The sequence below is a fragment of the Rhododendron vialii genome, chromosome 4a (assembly GCF_030253575.1).
Source record: "Rhododendron vialii isolate Sample 1 chromosome 4a, ASM3025357v1".
In the NCBI taxonomy this organism is placed as follows: domain Eukaryota; kingdom Viridiplantae; phylum Streptophyta; class Magnoliopsida; order Ericales; family Ericaceae; genus Rhododendron; species Rhododendron vialii.
Window position 1 is genome coordinate 14,124,763 of NC_080560.1, and position 18,875 is coordinate 14,143,637.

At 38.2% G+C, this 18,875-nt stretch overlaps 2 long non-coding RNA genes across 2 annotated transcripts in view; both read right to left on the reverse strand.

Moving 5' to 3' along the window:
• LOC131324334 (uncharacterized) overlaps positions 1-18,875 on the reverse strand; it is a 93,266-nt gene that overhangs the window by 53,251 nt on the left and 21,140 nt on the right. The window lies entirely within an intron of this gene.
• On the reverse strand, positions 3,205-4,500 carry LOC131324335 (uncharacterized). Its single transcript, XR_009199305.1, has 3 exons — positions 4,321-4,500; positions 4,044-4,129; positions 3,205-3,345 (listed from the first exon to the last, which is right to left on the reverse strand). It is a non-coding gene; the product is annotated as an uncharacterized LOC131324335 (long non-coding RNA).

An 18,875-nucleotide genomic window follows, 5' to 3' on the forward strand; every position in this document is an offset into this window, starting at 1 on the left:
ACCATTGCATCCAACAACAATACGAGAGTTCCATAGTTCATCCAACAACACATTGTTGGGCTTCCATACTTCATAATTACATAATTCCATAGTAGCAAATACAAAATACTAAAGTTCATAATTCCATACTTCATAATTACATAATTCCATACTTCATAATTACATAATTCTAAAGTTCTTGAACCTCCAAAAAAAATGGATACACCATTGATTCATTGAAAGCATATCATTCTCTAATAGGAAGCATCCATCCAAACTCCAAACTCCAAAAATTCCATAGTACCACCTGTCACATAAAATTCAAACATATCACTCTTTACTACATATAATCAACAGATATCAAAACAATCACAGAAATCAGGCAACATTTGCACCACAAACAACATTATTTTGAACAATATCATGAAGCCCTTCTAGTTTTCACAAAGCATTGACCTTGCTTCCTTTTCTTTGGATATGGGGATACACTCTCACTCAGAGAAGTCATATGCAGTACCACCATCTCATATTTTGGATATCCGACAGGGGCAATAGTGGGCTTTAAAGCTTACTGTTTCTTCTCTTATTAGTTCAAACAATATAGAACTGAGATCATTCTACATTTTTAGTATTATCCTACCATTATTTTGAACAGAGAATAAAGTATTTGGACAGAATAAAGAAAGCCAAATTCAGAAAAAGCAATCCATGAGCTTTTAGCTGCCCTATATTGTGCAATTTAAGTTTTCACTTCCCATGCGACCCCTTCCAACAGAATTTGCAAAACCAACGAATGTCAAAAGCAACTGAGGAATCTGCTAGGATGCATATTATTGACAAACCAGGGGAAAGAACAGTGATATAAAAAAACCTTATATCCCCAACAGGACTTATCGAACTGACTCATCATGCACCCACTTCTTCTGTTTGATTTGAAGAAGACTAATATAATACTACTCTACTACAGTAGTAAAAACAAATGGGAACCCCCTAGCTCCCACAAGTACTACATGCAAGGCATTTGATTTAATTTTCTCCACACTCTGACAGGTGGTACATAAAACTTTTCACAGTACAAATGAAACAACTTACCCATAGCCTGATCAATCATCAACAGTTGTCACATCGGACGTACAGTCATCAACATCCGCATCCTCATCCTCATCATTGATAGTTGGAACCACTACTTGAAGAAAATAACACTTAATTAAGAACAATCATTGTCATAGCATATTAGCAAGGACAAAAAAATATAGTATGAAAAAAAAGAGAAGATTATTAAAATTACCTTCATTCTCCAAAGCCGCCAACCAACTTTGAGTACACATTAAGGCTTCCAAAGTCTTCGGGTGAAGTCTATTACGACTTGGACTCACCACCCTACCACTAATGCTAAAAGAGGACTCCAATGCAATAGTAGACACAGGCACGGCCAACACATCCCTAGCTATTGCTTGCAAAACAGGGTACTTTAAACCATTAGATTTCCACCATGCCAATATATCAAAATCATCACACATTGGTAACTGCTCCTCCTCCAAATAACGATCTAATTCTGACTTTACATGCACAGTTTTAGTTCTCTTTTGTTGATCAAGATAATCGGAGAGAGAAGTCCTATCCCTCAAATAGGTAGAGGGCGGTGCCTTGCTTGAAGATTCACTACGGTCCTTGCTTGAAGATTTACCTTGGTACAACGTAAGCAAGTCATAACACCTTCTTCGAATGTCCTCCGCCATCCCAACACCATGGTCTCCATAAATTCTTTTAAAGTAGTACTCAATCAAGGACATCTTGAACCTTGGGTCCAGCACGACTGCGACTGCCAAAAATCCATGCGCATTATCCCAATACTTGTCATATTTCTCAAGCATATTTAAGGCCATTTCCTCCACTACATAATTCCCACAACAGACCCACTCTGACAATCTAACTTTAATATCACACACATCTGGAAAAAAATAAATTGGAAGTAGGATAGGTAGTCCCACTAAATAACAAAGTGACCTTGTAGAATATTTCCAATCTCTCACATATATCTTCAGCCAAGTTCCAATCATCATCATTTGGGCAACTTTTATATTGGGGATCCTTGAGTTTTAACCGACCAAAAACATTTCTATATTTTATGGCAGTTTGAAGCATCAAAAAGGTGGAATTCCACCTTGTAAGACAATCAAGGGACAAATTTTTACCATAAGTAATTCCTAATTGGCGAGCTGCACCTTCAAATGTCTCCTCTCTCTTATGAGTTGCTGTCTAATAAGCAACACTATCCCTAACCTTCACAATGGAAGACTTAATGACATCCAAACCATCTTTCACAATCAAGTTAAGAATGTGGGCAGCACATCGCACATGAAATAAACTCTTACACCTTATATGATCACCTCCAAGTTTTTCTAACAATAAATCAATCATTGCATCATTGGTAGTACAATTATCAACAGTCAAAGTAGACAATTTTCTATCAATATTCCACTTCAAAAAGGTATCCATCAACACTTGACACAATGCTTACGCCGTGTGTGGACATGGCACATACACGAACCTAAATAAAATAGTTACTATTCAGTATGAATGTACAATAACAATAACAACACTCAACTTGCATAAAATTAAAATTACCTTAGAATGCGGCTTTGTAACTTCCAAGAATCATCGATGATGTGCGATGTGATAACCATGAACCCCCTTTTCTTACTGATAGATGTCCACATATCCGTAGTCAAGGAAACTCTACTTTTGTTTCTTTCAATAAGCCTCATTGTCTTCACCTTCTCAACATCATATATCTTAAAAATGTCCCTCTTCATAGTGTTTCGAGAAATCACATGAAAGGCAGGTTGTAAAGCATGGCAAAATCTCCTAAACCCAGCGTGTTCCACCATGCTTAGAGGGTACTCATGCATTATTATCATGTAAGCTAGTTGTTTCCTGGCAACTTCTGGATCATAGCTATATGATTGAATGTTGGCCTTTTTGCCCTCCCCCATCAAAAGACTAGGTGTTATAAACTTCTACTTGCTATCAATTGCTTTTTTCATGTAACAAGAGCTAGTATGATCTTTCAAATGTGTTGTTCCACTCTTACCATCCCCAACAAACTTTCTTTTACAATACAAGCACCTTGCTTTTTCTACACCAGTGTCCTTGATTTTTATTTTCTGAAAATGCTCCCAAACTGTACTCCTACATTTAGCTTTTGACAATATTTTATCACCATCAGAAGTATACCCAAGGTCTTCTGGTTCATTTGCAGGGAGATTTGACTCAATTTCTGCTTGTGAACTATCAAGTGTTGGTAATTGTGCCTCATTCGATTCAATTTCAGTTGACGTAGAGTTACTTTCCCAAATAGGCACACTACATATTAAAAAACATAAAAGATTTTATAAACATAAGATCACAAGAGCTCACACACACTCACAATAAAAAGATGATGCACTTAATTTAGAACAAATGACTAAAAAATGGGCAGAATTTTCATTTTGTTCAGGGTATTCTGGATGCATCAGTTCTTTGTCCCCTACATATTCCAGTAGCCCTATAGGTGGCCCCTAAAAAGAGATCAACTGCTTCATGCAATTGTTAACAACATTTTATGGAGGATTATCCAACAAAATCGTATCCATCACCAACTCAAATTCCAGAAAGAAACACACCTGAAAATGCTAATAATAATAGCAAATACAATGAAGATAAATATTGAGAGACAATTTATGGATGAACTGCAGAAGAACGTAAGTGTTGTTAACATGAACACATATCAGCAGTTGATTTTAACAATGCACATAGTTTGTCTTGCGAATTTCAAAAGGTATTATTGCGCATGCAAAGTTGCAATTCAATGATCAGATTCAGTCATAACCTTCAAACTATATTTTGAATTTAAGGACTTGGACAATTCGACACATCAATTGTTAAAGAAACAATCCTTTTTAGAATCACCTTGCTTTTTTATAACTTCGACTGTGAGATATATTGACTTAGCAGGCTTGACACTTCAAAAAAACCAAATAGATCAATGAACCAGTTACCTGTTTCGTGACCATTTAGTTTACCTTGACGAGCGTACGGTTGGTCCGGTTGGAGTCGGAGATCTCGAGCAAGGGGGGGCATCGCCATTAAGAAATAACCCCTAACAAATCTCTCTCTCTCGAGAGAGAGAGAGATTAGTAGATTACAGAATGCAAATAGATCGAGAGAGAAAAAAAAGAGAGAATGAGAGAAAGAGAGAGAGAGAGATTTTACCCTGGTCGACTGTTAACACTCAACAGAGAGAACAAGAGAGAGAGAGAGAGATAGATAGAGAGAGAGAGAGAGTTTACCCCGGTCGACACTCGACGTCGACTGGGGAGGGAGATCGTCGGGGTGGACGGTGGACCGTGGGAACTGGGAAGTCGGCATACAGCACACAGCAGTAGTAGAGCTGGGGGCGTGGGGCTGGATGTGTTTAATATAACCCTAACAGGTAATAAGAGGTATTTATACTCGGGCATTCGGGGCGGATCGGAGCGGATCGGATACAGATCGGGGCGGATCAGATCAGATGTAAACTTACATCCGAATCCGATCCGAACTTCGAAAAAATCCCCGAATATCCGATCCGTTCGGAGCGAATAACAGATTGGATTTGGACGGATCGGCCGAGATGGCCATCCCTACGTCTGACACGGGTCATTGGAGGCATCTTACTACATGACATAAGAAAGGGAAACAATTAATCACAACATTGTAACTATAGGGTTGAAGCCTTCTACTTCGCAACACGGGTTAATAGCTCTACACCACTTTGCGATAATAAAAATGCAATGCCAAGTAATCACATGAATGTTAGTCACACAAGCATGCACAAGTTATGTTAGAAGGCGCGACATTTTGAACCCATGAGACAAAACGTCTCCCCACAGTCTCTAGGTGTTCTAAACCTATGCTCTGATACCAAGTTGTCACGTCCTCGATTTTAAACATAATTATAAATGATTTACATAATAAAAAAAAATACTCACAAATATCCGTACGGCACTGTGTTCTCATTCCCTTAGTTACACTTCCAAGTCCGAAGGATTTCCAAATATTACAATGTCAGCTGGACAACCCCATATTATCATAAGTATCGAATTTCAAAGAGATTAAGGGTTACAATATTTCAAGTTAAAAGAATTACAATTTAAGTTACAAATATATCTTTCAAAATAAATTTACAAAGATGAATAAGTAACTCCTTCGGTTAGCTTTCAAAAATAATGTCCACACTCCAAGCACGCCAAGCAATGCAAGCTATGATTCCGGGTTAGCACCTGAACATAATATAAGGCTTGAGCTACACTAGCCCAGCAGAAAAGTCTACGCAAACTCTATATGCAAATGAACGAGACGAATGAACGAATGATGGGAAATCAAATGACAACGAAGGAAGCATAACTATGATAATCAAGTGTTCCAATATCTCCAAACCGTCATCTCGACATACTCTTATATCCTGTTCGATTCATTTGTGTCTCAATAACTCGAATCGTCAATGTGTCTGAGCTGAAGCTCCTGCCGGGCTAATTTTGAGACCCCGATATCCCCTGCCAAGCACCCAACTTGAAGGTTGGGCCTTGAGTGATTATTTTGAGCATTAGCCCCTGCCAAGCTAATTATGGGACCCTGATATTCCCTGTCAGGCACCCACCCGTCGATGGGCCCCGAATGTTCGCGCGTCGTTCACAAGTTCAAGTGTACCTTTCATACAAGTGTCGTGCAAGAAACTCAAATTTTTCATTCCGTAGTTCCACTAATTTGAACAATTCCCATGTGTCTCACGTCACCCATGAGAAAGTAAGACTGTCCAAAGTCTTATCACATATAATAATAATAAACTTATAAAAAATATCCCAAGGCATTTAGAAAAGTAAGACTGCATTGATCCAGGGGAATTCAACTTTTGACTAGTAACCTACCGGTAGGGAATAGGAGTCTACTAGTACAACCTGGAAACAGCAGGAACAAAATTTAGGTTCAAGAGAATTCTATCGGTAGAGGAAAAATTTGTACCGGTAGGGTCTGAGAAAATTTATAATCCTACCGGTAGGAAACAAATTCTACCGGTACAAACTCTAAACAGTGGGTACAAATTATCAAGGCAACAAAATTCTACCGGTAGAGAAAAATGTCCTACCGGTAGGAGTTCGGAAATTTTGGCGATTTTTCACAGTGTGACAGATTTTGATCCAATTCCAATAACAACCAATACAAGCTCAAATAAGGCATAGGAACACTCATATTACATATAAAGAGCGGTAGAATTTCCTACCTCGAGTATCCGAACCAAAATCGAAGAGATGGAGCAAGCCCTAGCTTCCGGAATCCCAAACCAAGCAAAATACACCAAACCGGGCTCGATTCAACACAATACGAGCTCGAATATGCAAGTAGGCGATGGAGTTGAGGTAAATTGTTGTGGGTTTGAGTGATTGAGTGAGTTTTTGGGTGAGAGAGTGAGAGATCGAGAGAGAGCCGAGAGATGAGATGAGAATGGAAATATAAAAAAAAAGAAAAACATTTCCCAGGAGATATACACACATGCACACATGCACTAATTACACTAAGACCCAAGATTCTTATATTCTTGCACATTGGACCACCTCAATCACATTCTTGTCATTTTCATTTTTTTCTTCTTCTTCTTCTTCTTTTTTTCATAAACACTAAAATTAAATAAAAAAAATTACGGGTCTCTACAACTAGTTACGAATTGTCTTTGCTCAAGTGGATTTTTGGACATTGAGATACTGTTAAAAAATTAGTAATATAAATAACTATTTGCAATTCTAGAAAATATTGCCTTATGCACTCTTAATAATTGGATTAAGTTCAGTTTTAACTTTTATATGTTTGTTTCTTGTTGTTTCTTTTAAAAGGAAAATAGTAGTCAGTGGCGACACTTGGAAGAGGTTATAGGTTGCATTGATTTTTACTATATTGCTAATCAGTAGGACTAAACTTTATAATAAATTGTAAAGTAAGCCATGGCCGATATTGACCAACCCGAGATAGAAAATGCCCGTTTGAATCGCCTCGAGCGGTTGATCATGGAGGTACTACAAAATCAGCGACAACAACCAATCCCTCCACCTCCTCCATACCAATCAGGAGGAGGAGTTTTACACCAAGTACCTGAGGAGCAATCGGCGGAGAATCCAAACCACAAACAGCAAAATGGCTTTATCCTAGTTCCACCCGTAGAGGAGCTGAATATAAAGGAATTTCTGAAATTGAAGCCACCAACGTTTGCCGGTGGTATGGACCCTACTCGAGCCAATGCTTGGATAGAGTCCATCAAAAAGATTTTCAAAGTGATGCGCTGTAGCGAGACTCAAAAGGTGGGACTAGCCAGTTACCAATTGGAAGGCGAAGCACACCGTTGGTGGACGATGAAAGAGGAATCAGAACCAAGAATGGTCTGGACTCGATTCTTAGTAGTGTTTCGAGAAAAATATATTCCGCAGTCGCTACAAGATGCTAAATGCACCAAGTTCCAGCAACTTAAGCAGAAGGGCCTGACGACCGTGTCAGTATATGAAGCTGAATTTACTAATTTGGCTGAATATGCTCCTCACATGGTGGCAACAGAGAACCGGAAAGCCCGTAAATTCGAGGATGGCTTGAAGCCTGAAATTCGAAAGGTGGTACGCCCGATGAGGCTTTCCACATATGCCGAAGTTGTTGATCGGGCCTTGTTGGTCGAGCAGGAGAATGAGGAGTCCAAAAGGTTCTTCGAGAATCGAAAGCGTCAAAAGTACAATAGTGAAAAGAAATCTGGAGAAGGAAGCTTTAAGAAGCAAAATACGGGAAGTGAAGTTGGGAAACCAACCAACAACCTGCCATTATGTGCAACATGCGGGAAACCCCACTCAGGCATTTGTATGAGGACAACAGGTGGATGTTTCAGCTGTGGTAAAGTAGAACATCTTAAAAAGGACTGCCCAAATCTCAGGCCGGGAATGATCAACATACAAAACTCGGGAAATACAATCGGGCAGAGGCAAGGACAAACAGCTCCAGGGCAACAGAATGATGGCAGACAAAGGCAAGGGAAAGCATTCGCTCTTATGCCAGGAGACTCACGAAACACCGAAGAAGTTATGGCAGGTAATGTATCAATTTGTTCGATACCCGCCTATGCTCTAATTGACTCTGGTTCAACACACTCATTTATCTCACCATGACTTGCCATAAAAATGTTCAAGATAGCAGAACCTCTCAGTTACAACTTGTTAGTCTCACAGCCAATGAGTAATGGTGTAGTTTGCACGACAATTTATAGGAACTGCGATGTGCATTTTGACGATATATGTTTGCATGCTAATCTGATACCCCTTGAGATGAATCATTTTGACGCAATTTTTGGTATGGATTGGCTCGCTGTCAACCACGCCACAATCGACTGTGCTAACAAATGTGTCGAGTTTCATAGTTCAAAAAGAGAAGATCCGATTTGTAGGAGTCGGAGTACCCCCACCTCCATACTTAGTATCCGCAACTCATGCTCAATGACTGCTAAGGAAAGGATGTCGAAGATTCTTCTACAGTATCATCTCAGCTCCAATAAGTCAAGAAGTGACATATATTCCGATAGTTCGAGAGTTCCCAAAAGTTTTTTTGGATGATTTACCAGGAACTCCAATAGATCGGGAGATCGAGTTCAAGATAGAGGTCACACCAGGTACGCAGCCAATATCGAAGGCCCCATATCGTATGGCTCCAACTGAGCTTAAGAAGTTAAAGACCCAACTGCAAGAATTGTTGGACAAGGGGTTTATCAGGCCAAGTACATCACCCTGGGGAGCACCTGTGCTCTTCGTTAAAAAGAAGGATGGCACGCTGAGGCTATGTATCGATTATAAGGAGTTAAATAAGATAACACTTAAGAACAAATATCCGTTACCAAGGATAGATGATCTGTTTGATCAATTACAAGGAGCTCGCGTGTTCTCGAAGATTGACTTACGTTCAGGATACCATCAGCTAAAAGTAAAGGCGGAGGACGTAGAGAAAACGGCGTTCCGAACTCGATATGGACATTACGAGTTTCTGGTCATGCCCTTTGGAGTAACTAACGCACCAGTAGCTTCTATGGACCTGATGAACCGGATATTTAAGCAATACCTGGATGAATTTGTAATAGTCTTTATCGATGCTATCCTCATCTACTCCAAAAATGAAGAAGAACATGCAGAACACTTACGAATCGTTCTTCAAACGCTAAAAGACCAAATGTTGTATGCCAAATTCAAGAAATGTGAATTTTGGCTGAATGAGGTGGTCTTCCTTGGACATGTCATCAGCGGTGAGGGAATTGCGGTAAATCCTCAAAAGGTGGAAGCAATTATAAGCTAGCCAAGACCAACTACGGTGACAGAAGTTCGTAGTTTCTTGGGCTTAGCCAGATATTATCGAAGATTTGTTCAAGATTTTTTTAAAATTGCCGCTCCGTTAATAGAGCTGACTCGGAAAGGGGAGCCTTTCGTGTGGTCAGAAAAGCGTGAACATAGTTTTCAGGAGCTGAAGCGGAGACAAACAACAACACCCGTTCTTACACTGCCAGAAGGAACCGAAGGATTTGCAATCTACAGCGACGCATCCCGGCAAGGGTTGGGATGCATATTAATGCAACACCAAAAGGTCAGAGCCTACGCCTCTCGACAGTTAAAGCCTCACGAAAAGAACTACCCTACACACGATCTGGAATTGGCCACAATAATTTTTGCCTTAAAGATTTGGCGGCATTACTTATATGGAGTATCATGTGAGATTTTTACTGATCATAAGAGCTTAAAGTATATCTTTACACAGAAGGAGTTGAATTTAAGACAACGCCATTGGATGGAGTTGCTTAAAGACTACGACGTTGCCATTCAGTACCATCCAGGAAAAGCCAATGTTGTTGCAAATGCCTTAAGTCGTAAGACAACAGGAGCCCTAAACTATGTTATCACAAGGCAACCATTTTTATTGGGAGAAATGAATCGAAAGGACCTCGAAGTGGTGATTCAAGGATCCAGTGCCATTTGTGCGACTATCACTGCCCAACCGGCAATAATAGAGGAAATAAAACTGAAGCAGAAAGATGATCCTAAGCTACAGAAGATCCGTGAACAAATTGAGGCGGCTCCGCATCCTGACTTCATGGTAGTAGATGATATGCTGAAATTTCGAGGTCGAATTTGTGTTCCTGGTGATTCCAAAATCAAGCAACAAATTATGGGAAAAAGTCACAATTCCAAGCTTTCCATCCATCCGGGAGGCACAAAGATGTACCAGGATTTAAAGAAAGTTTTCTAATGGATGAGCATGAAGAGAGACGTCACTAACTTTGTAAGTCGGTGCCTTTTGTGTCAAAGGATTAAGGCTATACGCCAAAAGCCTGTGGGATTATTACAATCTCTGCCTGTACCAGAATGGAAATGGGAGAATCTTACAATGGATTTTGTGGTTGGTTTGCCACGCTCACAGAAGGGTAATAATTCAATATGGGTGATCGTGGATCGACTTACTAAGACGGCACACTTCCTACCAGTACGTACAACTCATGCAATTGATCAGTTAGCTGCTCTTTATGTTTGAAAGATCGTTCGATTGCATGGGGTACCAGTCCCTATAATTTCAGACCGAGACCCAAGATTTGTATCTAGATTTTGGAAAAGCTTCCAAAAGGCCTTAGCCACAGAGTTACGATTCAGTACAGCATTCCACCCGCAGACTGACGGGCAATCAGAGAGGACAATTCAAACTTTGGAAGATCTATTGCGCGCTTGCGTGATGGATTACCAAGGAAGTTGGGAGGAACATTTACCACTAGCGGAGTTCACCTACAATAATAGTTATCAAGCAAGCATCGGTATGGCCCTTTTGAAGCTTTATATGGCAAGCAGTGTAGGTCCCCAGTTTGTTGGACAGAGGTAGGAGAGACACAGTTACCTGGACCTGATATCGTTCAAGAGACAACAGAAAAGATCAAGCTCATTCGAGAAAGATTAGAAGCTGCTCAAAGCCGTCAGAAAAATTACGCTGATGCGAGGAAACGAGAAGTGGAATTTCAAGAAGGAGATTGGGTATTTCTAAAGATTTCACCAGTGAAAGGGGTATTGCGCTTCGGAAAGAAAGGAAAATTAAACCCCCGCTACGTTGGACCATTTGAGATCATAGAAAGGATAGGACCGGTGGCTTACCGATTAGCCTTGACTCCTGAGCTTGCCAACATCCACGACATTTTCCATGTATCAATGCTAAAACCCTATGTGTCAGACTTAGCGCACGTATTAACCCCACCGCCAATAGAACTAAAGCAAGACCTCACTTATGAAAAGCGACCAGTTAGGATCATGGATCGTCAGGAAAAAAGACTAAGAAATAAAATAATTCCCCTAGTTAAAGTTTGGTGGGATAACCATTCCGGAGGAGAAGCCACGTGGGAAAAAGAGGATGACATGAGAGCACGAAACCCGGAGCTTTTTGAATAAGGTATGATTGCACTACGTTCAACTCTAAGTTTCACCAAGTTTGGAGGACCAAACTTCTTAAGGTGGAGAGGATGTAACACCCCGACTTCTTAGAACGAAAAAGAATAAGGAAAGTAAGGGGATAATTATTTAACGGGCCGTTTACCGTTAGAATTCAGAAAGTAGATTATTTGTGGCTTAAAGCATAAAACAATTAGAGTATTGTCTGCATATGTGTTAATTTTTAAACGTTATTGTCCTAACCATGTTAACGACATTGTGGCCAAGGGAAAGGACATAAGTTTCCGCGAGGCGGAGAACTGAAACAAAATAATTCGGAAAGAGGTAACATCTCATTATAGGGCGAATCGGATCAAATCTTATTAGAATATCCCTAGATTTTGTGGGATATGCTTAGATATGATAAGATATGATAAGATTTTATTAGATTTGGATAAGATATGATAAGATTTTATTAGATTACATATAAATTATTCTAGATTTGGATAAGATATAATCTAGATTTGGATAAGATATGATAAGATTACCCTAGATTTGGATAAGATATAGTTGGATATGATAGATTATTCTAGAGCTTGTGATCAAACACTATAAATAGCCTTCTCATCTACTCCACAAGCACACACTACACACACACAACCCAAAACACACACCCCACACTCACGGCACTCAACTAGAAAAGAAGAGAAAGAAAAAAAAGAAGAAGAGAGAGAGTGATAAGAGGAGGGAAAAAACGGAAAAGAATTAGGTACGAGTCCTTCAAAGTAGTTGATCATAAGCCAAGTTGGACGAAATGAAAGCTGAGTTATGAATTATCCCTGTTACATGAATTTTTGTAAAGTTTATGTTTTTAAAATTATGGTTATTTAACAATAAAGTTCTTTTGTAGCAAATATACCATGGAATTATGATGTTTTGAACAGTTTATGGAAAAAGGTATTATCGATACATCCGAACGATATCCCTGAATCTAGGGGACGTTAAAGATACTAGTCGGAATGGTGTTATAAGGACGGAATGGAAAAAGGGGCACAGCCAGGTGTCCAACTGAATTGATCAATTCATCATGTTATGTTGGGGGTCGCTCTCTCATTACTGGCGGTAATCGTTGGATGGTATATCGTATTATGTTTACAGCATGTTATGTTATATACGAACTTGTTTATGATGTTGGTTACAGTTTAAGCCATGAAAAACTGAGGTTATGGTTTTGGTTACAGTTCAAGCCATGAAAAACTGAAGTTATGGTTCTTGTTTCTCTTTGATAAAAAGAATTCCATGGTAGCTCATGTAACTCTTATAATTCATAATCTCACACAAGCAGTGGCTTATGTTATTGAAATCTTTCTTTTCAGGTAATCAGGATTAGAGAGACGGGCCGAGTATTAATATTATTATGCTGGTGATATGGTTATGTAATGAATAAAAGAAGAGTGTAGCCTATGTTGATATTAGCATAATGAATAAATCACTCTAAAGGGGCTTCCATAAATGTTATGGTTATTTCTTTTAATAAAGGGGCAATAGAGGCCTTTGGTGAGATGGACCCACTGGCCAATCACGATATTCAAATCCGCTATATTTGGGTCGTGACATACAGGGCACCAAAACAATGTCGTTTTGGCGCCAAATGAGGATACTAAAGCCATCAAAACTACATCGTTTTGAGTCAAGGAAATAAACTGATTCAAACGGATGGAAAATTAGAATACTTATTTTTGAACCACTTTAGATAGTTTATATATTAAAAAATATAGTTAAAAAATTAAGTGTTCCAAATTTCAAATAGTATCTTCGCAATGATTCAAACGGATGAAAAATTAGAACACTTAATTTTTCAACCACTTTAGACAGTTTATATATTAAAAAATATGGTTAAAAAATTAAGTGTTCCAAATTTCATTTCTTTGATCATTTTATCCTAAAGGATTATAATTGATTTTTGGCTTTAGGGCTCTCGTTAGTTAACACTAAGAGATATTTGGTTCTACGACTTTCTTAGGGCTAATTAATGAGAGCCTTATAGTCAAAATTTAATTATGACCTTTTAGAATAAAATAATCATAAAAATAAAATCTTCCCATATATTCAAACGGATTGAAATTTGGAACACATAATTTTTTTCCTCAATTTTGGGCACAATTTAACTAATTTATTTCCTTAGCTCAGAACGACGTAGTTTTGATGGCTTTAGTATCCTCATTTGGACGTCGTTTTGGCGTCCTATAGTTCCTGCAGTTCTGGCAAAGCCACTGCATCCCCAAGTCCGCGATTTAGGTGTTTGCTACATCTAATGTCTCATGTTCGATTCCCTTTGCCAACAATTCTTGTAGCCACCTCATTCTCATGCGTAAGTATATGAAACGGCTATGGGAGGGGCTGTAAGGATTAGTCTAAGACGCGCAAGCTAGCCCAGAACACCCTGCATTACCGGAAAAAAAAAAGGACTTGCCAAGCAGTTTTAGTTTAGCGTCAACTCATTTTAATGAATATTGTTTCATTCACCACGCGATTGAAGCTAGGTTTTCATTTCCCATCTTCCCAATTATGTTCTTTGACCAATAGCAAATAATCAAAAAATGAAAAACTCAGCACCGTCAGTTTGGTTTAGAGTTGATTCATTCGGACAATATGATTTCATGCCGCTCAAAGAAATTGAATATTGTGTCATTCCCCACGCTTTTGAAGATCCATTTCACATATGGAGGCGGATTCTCTGTACTTGAACTGCATAGAGTCCCTGCAGTCAGAAGTTCATCTTTACATCTAACGGTCCACATTTTAAAAAAAATTTCCCAAAAAAGTTTAACTTTTTCTCGAAAAAAATTTTTTTAGATCTCGACCGTTAAAAACACCATCCAACGATTATGAACATTTCAGCCGCACTTCTGTAGTTCAAATATGAACCGCCGACAAGCCATATTCTTCACATATCCCCAATGTCATCTGACCATAGCAAAGAAGTAACTGGGAGAAGCCTATTTATTTTATATTTTTATAGATACAGAAATCAGTGAAGAAGTTGCTTTTCTACTGCTACTCTCACACAGGGCGGACCCACGTTGGGGCATGTGATCGCGTGCATCTTTCATTTATTTCTCTATTTTTGTTCTATCTCTTTCTGTCACGCCCTCAATTTTCAGCATGAATAATAATAATTTTTTAAATATTTAAAATCCTCGCAATAATAGAAATAATACCCCAAAAGATATTCAACTCCCAAATTTAGATAAACCTGCTTAACAGTTACAACATTCAAAAAAAAAAAAATAAACGATAAAGTGCAATACGGTTTCTTTTACAATGATGTTAGAACAACTCTTGAAAATAGCTTTTGACCGCGATGTCCGCATGCACTCCAAACGTTCCATGCCTGCCCTTGTGTTGTACCTGAAATGATAATAGGTTTGAGCAAACACGCGCCCAGTAGAGATCTCTATGCTCAAACTATATGGAGATGCGATGAATCATGCACCATGAATGAGTGAGTATAGACAGACACGCCCAAAGCATGAACGATTACCAACGAGCTGCATGCTTTGATAAAAGGATTCTAAGCTTCACCGGAACATCACTAACCATTTACTCCTCAGACTCGATACATCATGAATCCATGCCAACCCACCTTAGTCTACAACCAATTTTAAATCATTTTATTACTCTTCGTATGATACTACAATCTTCCTCGTGTCTACAGTCATCATTGTCAAATCCCTTCATTATAAAATCTTTCCTTTTAATCAGATATTTCCCACCAATAATCACTAGGGTCACCTCGGGTCTAGTTCCCTCGAGCGTAGGGTCACCCCGAGTCTATTCCCTCAATAACCATAATCAGTGGGGTCACCTCGGATCTAGTTCCCTCGAGCGCAGGGTCACCCCGAGTCTATTCCCTCAATAACAATAATAAGTGGGGTCACCTCGGGTCTAGTTCCCTCGAGCGCAGGGTCACCCCGAGTCTATTCCCTCAATAACGATCACTTGGATCACTTCTCACACTTTTTATAATCGTCATCGTTTCATAATCAATTTCATCATCACTCCATCGATTGTACCACGAAACTTCGATTAACCATTACGTAATTCCACAAATATACATGTTCATGCCTTTTCATTAGTTTACAAATTCGCATCCTACATAATGTACTATGCCCATATATATATATATATATATATATATATATATATATATATATAATCCTACAATACTCTATCCATTTGTTATCCACATTCATTCCACTTCTCTTTCATAAACATCAAATCATTCAATCGAATACATAAGCCATTTAATCAGTCACATGGCATTACGAGGCCAACAACCTACCGTATCGCATATAAGGGATTACATATCTCAAAGTAACCTACCAACCCATAGTAGCTATAAGACATACGACCCGCCTATATTGACACTTAAACCTTAAATGACGAACGCCATTGAGAGCTAATAGCTCAACGAATCAATAGGACAAGAGGTCCTATCAGACATGCTCACGTCTATCCATAATACTCACTACGGCACCTCAGATAGCCCACGGTACTCTAAATTAGGTTTAGGGTACATTTCCCATCTACAACAAACCTAAGATGACACTTAACGATTGTTTAGAGAGCGGAAATGATCAACGAACCATTAAAGGATGAGTAACCAAGCTTAGAAATGGTTTAAAGGTGTTTTAGAGGCATTAGAAGTGATCGGAGGTCAAAAAGATGGAGTTGGAACAAAGCTGAAAAACTGTCCTTAAGCCAAAGATATCGATACCTAGACAAATGGTATCGATACCATTTGACCAAGAAACTTTCCAGACGCAAGGGTATCGATACCTAAGACAAATGGTATCGATAACATATGATTTTCTGGACTTTGAAATGCAAAGGTATCGATACCTGAGCAAATGGTATCGATAACAAACCAGTTCGAACAGATTTTCTGCAGATTTTTGAAACTATTCCCGACAATCAAACCAACAATTTCAAGCACGATCAAAGCACACATTCAACTCATAGGCATATAGAAAGAGCTAAAAATTCCTACCTCGAAGTTGGAGAGCAAACACGCAAAGAGATTGGGCCACGCGAACCCTTGAACTCAACCTTTAAAATACGCCCACAATACTCCTCTCCGAGCCGAACCAGACAAGCTACAAGCTCAATGGCGTGTGAGTAATGTGGAATGGAGGTTGGTTTGAGTGGGTTTTGGTTTGGAGCAAGAGAGAGAGAGAGAGAGAGAGAGAGAGAAGAAGTCGGGAGGGAGAGGGAAGCGGACGGGAGGAAGAGAGAGAGGAGATGATTTCTATCCTCTACACACACACACTCCATATACATACTAACATATACACTAATCACACTTGCACTCCTTCAATTTCCAATTCCTTCATTCAAACCCCAAATCATATAAACACATATTTCACAGTTTCCTCGTTTACGATATCGAATATACCTTTTAATAATTTTCGAAAATTATGGGTCTCTACACTTTCCTTTATTTCTCAATTTTTGTTTTACCTCTTTTGTTTTTCTCCCAATCCACAATATTACGAAAATTAAATTACTAAATTACTATATCCTTTAGTTTACTTGCTCACCGCGACAGTTGAGAATGTATTTTCAGCCATGAAAATTGTGAAAAATCATTTACGAAAATAGAATGAGCGATCAATATTTAATGGTTGAACAATAATTTAGTGATATACATATAGAGAAATATTTTTTAAGATTATGAATAATAGATGCCCCAGTATGTGAAATTCCTAAATCCGCCACTATTCTCACATATATTGTGTAATGTGAGCTTTGCATGTTGTATATGAACTTTTCAACGTCCCAAACTATTGCTTCTTTGACTAAGATTCAGAAAACAAATTCATCCTTGCACGTGCACTTTTACTGTTTTTTCAAAAACATTGGCTTTAGACCTGAAAATAAACAAAACTATCACAGCATAAGGTTTAAGTTTTAGTTACTTTAAAAATTAGTATTTACAACTTCATAACTACGAATGCAAAGTTTGTAACTCAACTCTGTAGAAACATACCGTCCCGTTTTGTGTCACCTAGTTGTTATTTAGTCGTGATTAAGAGCATATCTCCAAGAAGAAGTCTGGAGTCACCACACTGCACGGCCACCGCACGCCTGTTGGACCTCAAAAAAATACATAAAAATATTCATAATTTAAAAAAAAAATTATGAGACACTGTAAAAAATCAACTTTAACAAATATTAGTAGATATGATTTTCTGAATTCGTAGGGCAAAACTACGAAACTGAGCAGAAAAACATACCTACTGATATCCTTGAAGCTGATTTTTTACAGGACTCCATAAAATACTATTTTGAAATTTGTAAATTTTTTTTTTGTATTTTTGTAGGATCCAAAGTGAACCCCAATAGACGTGCGGTGACCATAGCATTATTGTATCTCCAATGGACACTATAAATAAATTCATTAGTAACTTGCTAAAACTTTAGCCCATAAAAGCATGCACAACAATCGATCCTAGATTCCTAGGTACTTTAACTAGTCAACAAAATAATTTTTTTAGTTTAACTAGGGGGTGTTTGGATCACAATATTTTACTTTTTTGATTTGTTTTGTTGAGACAAACTAATAATTCACAAAAATTTACCATGAAATTAACAAATGCGAAGAAATTTGAATAAGATCACGCGCACAAAAAAAATTAAGCCAACTGGCTTATTACCAAACCAGACCTAACTTTTTCCTTGTTTACATCTTTATTGTCGAAATGAATAAATAAATCACTAAATTTATAGCTCTAAAACAAAAAAGCAAAAAAAAAAAAAGACGAAAAATTAATTCAAGTTGGGCCAAAATCAAGCCTAAAAATCTTACTGGGGTTACTTTACTTTGAGGTATTGGTGCAAAGTTGGATTTTTTTTTTATCGGCAAAAGTTACATTTTATTCAGAAAAACTTAGGAAATATGACGGCCAATAACGTGTTTTGATAAGAAAAAAAAGGATGAAAAATTAATTCAAGTTGGGCCAAAATCAAGCCTAAAAATCTAAGTGGGATTACTTTAGTTTGAGGTATTGGTGCAAAGTTGGATTTTTTTTATCAATAAAAGTTACATTTTATTCAGAAAAATTTAGGAAAAATGACGGTCAATGACGTATTTTGATAATTAATACCCGCCAAGGACATGTTGAGAACATTTGTTAATACTAAAAATGTCCTTGGTGGGTATTAATTATCAAAACACGTCATGGGTCATCATTTTTCCAAAAACTTAACAAAGGGTATATTAAGTTGGGAGAGGAGAGGGGAATCCAACTAAAGGTCGATTGAAAAAAGAAACATCAAATGGGACAAAATTCAAAAATATCCATAGGACAAAACCCGAAACACCAAAGAGGGCAAAGCCCTAAC